Here is a 5,812-nt window from a genome sequence, read left to right on the forward strand (position 1 = left end):
CTTTCCCACAAGAAATTACACTATGTGCTTAGAAAAGATGCAGGAGGGGCGGGCGTTTGGCACAGTGATTAAGCTGGGACATCCACATTCCATCTCCACGTGCCTGCGTTGAGTCCTAGCTCTGCTTCTGATGCCAGCTTCTTGCTGATGCAGATCCTAGGAGGGAGCAGGTGACAGCTCAAATGCCTGGGTCCCTGCCGTCCATGTAGGAGGCTTGAGTTGAGATCAGACTCTTGGCTTCAGTATGTTCCTGCACCAGTGGTTTGGGGCATTTGGGGAATGAACCATGGGATGGAAGATCTCTCTGTCTCTCCACCTTTAAAATAAGTGAAACATTTTTTAAAAAGATTCAATAAAAGCTAAGTTATACGAGATTGATATAGGCAGGTAAGTGCAGAAGATGTGAGAAATTTTTGTAAAAACTTGGGAGGCTTCTGTGCTCAGATTACTTTAAAAGTGCCCTTAAATTCACACTGTGTTTTATAGGAACTATAAATGGAAATGAGAGATGCTGCTTTATGTTGACATAGAACTCATATTTGGGAATCCATCCTCAAAGAAAAGGCCTTGGCCCTACATCAAAAGCTTGGCATACAAATGGTCATTCATATGTTTTAAGTTAAAATAAAATATGTAAGGTGTATGTGTATCATTTTTTATGATTTCTCACTTTTAACTGACTTTTTTGATCACCAGAATAACTACTGTTTCCAATTGCGTTGGATAAAGATGACTTGTGCTGAACTACTTTGTATAACAGTTAATAAAGTTAAGAGTGCTCCTCGGGTCTTAAGGTGGTACAAAGCAGACTTTGAAAGTATTTGAAAAATAAAGAATCAAATGATGAGACCAAAGACCTCTCTGAAGGAAGAGGTATCTGTACCTTATGTTTTTTTTTTTTTTTTTTTTTGGTACCTTATGTTTTAATGATGATACCAACTCTTGGAATTTTTCTGGCCTAAAGAATACAAGATTCATGGGTCATGAAATACCCATCAACTTTTACCAAGAGCTCAGTTATCTACCGAAGATAAACACACAAGTGCTCCTACCAGTTCTGTACCTTTCCTTACATCCCTTTGCTTCCAATCTTCTCTCACCTCTGCCTTTCCTTTTAAATGGCTAATCTGCCATATTTTAAATTCTGGTCTATAAACATTAATTATTTGTTGTTTTACAATACACCAATTCTAAAAATTGAAAAACCATTAAAAATATTATTATGTATGTGTGACTATTGCTCCCTGAATAGCCAGACTTTTTTTTAAAAGAAGATTTAGTTGGGGGCTGGTGTTGTGGCACAGCATGTTAAGCCACCACCTATAACACTGGTCTTCCATATGGGCTCTGGTTCGAGTCCTGGCTGCTCCACCTCAAGTGCAGCTTTCTACTAATACGTCTGGGAAGCAGTGGAAGATGGCTCAAATGCTTGTGCCCCTGCATTCATGTGTGAGACACAGATGAAACTCCTGGCTTGTGGCTTTGGACTGGCCCAGCCCTGGCCATTGCGGCCATTTGGAGAGTGAACCAGCAAATGAAATCTCTCTCTCTCTCTCTCTCTCTCTCTCTCTCTCTGTTATTTTACTTATTTAACAGATAGCATGATAAAGAGAGAGAATTCTTCCATCCACTGGTTCACTCCCTAAGTAACTACAGTCGCTGACTCTAGGCCAGGCTAAAGCCAGAAGCCAGGACCTCCATTTCAGTCTCTCAAATGGATAGTAGAGACCCATGTACCTGAGCCATCTCTGCTGCCTGGCCAAGTGCACTAGCAGGGAGCTGGATCAGAAGGGGAGTAGCCGGGACCAGAAACTGCTGTGACATGGGATGCCAGCGTTGTAGGCCACAAGGCTGGCCCTGAGTGGTGCCAGATTGAGCAAATAAAATATACAAGATCCCCAGATAAATTTACATTTCAGATATACATGAAACAACCTTTTTGTACAAATATGTTTCATGAGCTACTTGGTACATACTTACACCAAAAGACTCATGTTTATCAGTTTAAATTTAACTGAATCTCTATATTCTGTCTGGCAACCTGCCTATACGACAAATGCATCTTGCATGAATTATATTTTCTCCATGAGTCAAATGCCATGACCCTGGTCTTTTCAAAAGAAAATCATCTTAGACCCAAAGGTGAATAAGATAATCTTTCCTTAAATGTCATCAATTATTTAAATTCCAGAAGATTTTTATTTAAAATGATCACATTGAATAATTGTTAGATTTATTTATTTATTTGAAAGGCAGGGTTATGGAGGGGGAAAGAGAGAGAAAGAGAGAGAAGAGTGAGAGAGAGAGAGAGAGAGGTCTTGCTTCTGTTAGTCCACCCCCCAAATGGCCACAACACCCAGGACTAGACCAGACCAAAGCCAGGAGCCAGAACTTCATCCTGGTCGTCCACATGGGTGGCAAGACCACAAATACTTGGGCATCTTTCACCGTTTTCCCAGGTGTATTAGCAGGGAACTGGATCAGAACTGGAGCAACTGGGACTTGAATTGGCACGCACATGCGATGCCGACAGCAGTGCAGGAATCCCATGTGATACTTGCTCTGCCATGCCAGCCCTGAAAACACTTTTATTTTGTTCAGAGTTCAGCATAATCATATTTTTATTTTATTTAGAGACTCTGGAATTACTTAATATTTTTATGACTCCTCATCTTAAAAATGAAGCAATGGCCTTAAATAAAAGGTTTCTTTGGGAAAAAAAATGAAGGCATGGAACTCTTTGTGTATTTTTTTACACAATTGTTTTATTACACACCTGTATGTGGTCATCTATTAATCATCACTCCTCTGCTTAAAACTCTTCGGCTCCCTACTTCACCTCCCATAAGAAAAGAAAACAAAACAAGACATAAACTGCTCCACAGGGCTATGCATCGTCTGACTCTTCTTTTTTCAATCTTTCCTGGCACTATTATTTTCATTTTGCCCCTGTTCTTCATGCTGGTTTTTGTTCTGGGTGTGCAATTATTATTTTTTCCACTAATAAATTTTGTTTTCCTTGATTAATATAATAATTTCATTTTCCTTTTTTTCTGCAGATAAACTAGACATTTGTAGTATCTCCTCCATAAAAGTGTAATGACATTCTTTCTGATTTTCTTGTCAATCTGCTTCCTGGAAATCCCTGTGTTAATACATTTGCTCTCGGGCCGGCGCTGCTGCTCACTAGGTTAATCCTCCGCCTTGTGGCGCCGGCACACTGGGTTCTGTCCCGGTTGCCCCTCTTCCAGGACAGCTCTCTGCTGTACCCAGGGAGTGCAGTGGAGGATGGCCCAAGTGCTTGGGCCCTGCACCCCATGGGAGACCAGGATAAGCACCTGGCTCCTGCCTTCAGATCAGCGTGGTGCGCTGGCCGCAGCACGCCGGCTGTGGCAGCCATTGGAGGGTGAACCAACGGCAAAGGAAGACCTTTCTCTCTGTCTCTCTCTCTCTCTCACTGCCCACTCTGCCTGTCAAAAAAAAAAGATTAAAAAAAAATACATTTGCTCTCAGTTTGGCCTACACCAGATGCTTGTCTCATCCACCTACCGAGCAGCAAACGAAACTCAGTCTCCTTCACTACCGTCAGAGATTCTTCCTGTGCCTAAAATATCATCCTAACCCCTCATTGTCACCACCATCCTCTTCACTCCAAAGATTCTTACTCATTCTGTGCATCTCTGCCCAACATCAGCTCAGAAAACCTTTTTAGTCCATCATTTATTGACTACTGGTTTATGGCCTCCTTCGTGGGGAGACTATGAGTTCCATGAATCCAAAACCCATTTCTGACTGGCTCATACTAAATGACCTCCTTTTATCATGGTCTCTGATATACAGTCAACATTATATTCATGAATTTTTAAGTGCCTTGCACATGTATTATTATACATGAATGAGCAGATATGAGTGATGGTTACAGAATAATGGTCATATTGTTTTTATCACCATTTTACAAATCAGGAAAATTGAATTTTGGAAAAATTAAATGACTTACTTAGCTCATGAGCTAGAGGCAGAATTGAAATTCACTTTTGCCCACTATCTTTCTATTACGGTTACTCTTGAAAATTCATTCAAGTTCCAACAACCTATGATTAGACGACCTATAATCTTGTTAATAAGACTATATTGGGAAAAATCAATAGTATCAGTTGGCTTTCATAGAATTATTTTTTCAGACATTAAACAATGAATCTCTGGGGAGTTGCCGAGGAGTGAGCCTGGTTTGTGGTTGGTGAGAGGGAGGGGCAGACTGAGCTACATAGCCACCAGAAACAGCACCTGGAACAGAAGAGAGTTTTGTGCCCACACACTGAGTATCTGGCTTCCAGATGGATCTTGGGCACACATTTGTTTTTGCAATTTTTTCCCTCCTCCCTGTCTCTTCAGTCTCCACCTTCCTTCCAGAGGAATTTAAGGATGGGCTTTGTGCTGTGTTGCTTCCTTTCTCCTTCTTCAACCCCACCCTCTATGTTCTTCCCACAAACAGTGACCAGCAGTGACAGACTTTTCCTGTGCTTGGGACCAAAGAGGAAATGAAATTAACGGATTCACTCAGCACCCTTCAGCCTAGACACCTGGGTATGCCTAGAGCTTTTGGGGGGAGGGCCTGAGCTGCTTAGGTAGGTCAACAGTAGCTCAATGTATTACTTGAATCCACCAGAAGTTCTGAGTACTGAATTATGGTTATTTTCCAGGGATCTATAGCCCACAGGTACGCCCTGGGGGACACTACAGACCTTCATGACATTATCAGTTGTATTAGGACAAGCCACTGCACTCATCTTATTGGTAGAGAAACCCTCTCACTTAGAAGTATCTCTGTAGCACATTTGTGGCTTTTATGTTCAGGCTTTTCAAGGATTAGTAAAAGATTTCAGTATCTTTTTTTTTAAAGCAACCTGTAGACATCTCTATGAAGTAGTGATTGTCTCACTCATTGATTAACCTCAGACAGAGTCCAGGATGGTCCTAGCATGCTCCTGTATTCTATTACCATTCTTATTCTTCAGAGGACATTTTTGTGCTTGATGAGAATAGTTCAATAAATGGAAGTAGGTGCATCTTTGCAATCATTCCATGCTCCATTTCTCATTCACATCCACCAGAAGAAGACAGCTACCTCCATCTTTCTGTATTATAGGGGTATGGGAAAGTTAACTGAAAAGGTCAAGGAAGACTTGCTTATAGACATCTAGTTTTTGTCTTCACTCTAATAATGAATAAGATATAGACTGGGAATTATTGTCTCCACTTGTTTATAAATTAATGGAGGCATAAAACTTTCACCCTTGGCTGGTGCCGCGGCTCACTAGGCTAATCCTCTGCCTTGCAGCTCCGGCACACCAGTTCTAGTCCCGGTCGGGGCGCTGGATTCTGTCCCGGTTGCCCCTCTTCCAGGCCAGCTCTCTGCTGTGGCCTGGGAGTGCAGTGGAGGACGGCCCAAGTACTTGGGCGCTGCACCCCAGGGGAGACCAGGATAAGTACCTGGCTCCTGCCATCGGATCAGTGCGGTGCGCCGGCCGCAGTGCGCTGGCCATGGCGGCCATTGGAGGGTGAACCAACAGCAAAGGAAGACCTTTCTCTCTGTCTTTCTCTCTCACTGTCCACTCTGCCTGTCAAAACAAACAAAAAAAACTTTCACCCTCACTATTATAGTAGATAGTTATAGTGCTCATTGATTCTCTGTATAAAAGAATGATATACTCTCATTTTGTTGGTGTCAGTCATGGCTTTGGCCAACAAAATATGAATAAATTTTATGTCTGTCATTCTGGAGTGAAAATTTTAAAAACCGTCATACAGTAAC

The sequence above is a fragment of the Oryctolagus cuniculus genome, chromosome 7 (genome assembly GCF_051225735.1).
Source record: "Oryctolagus cuniculus isolate XC-2025 breed Fujian yellow rabbit chromosome 7, ASM5122573v1, whole genome shotgun sequence".
NCBI classification, from domain to species: Eukaryota; Metazoa; Chordata; class Mammalia; order Lagomorpha; family Leporidae; genus Oryctolagus; species Oryctolagus cuniculus.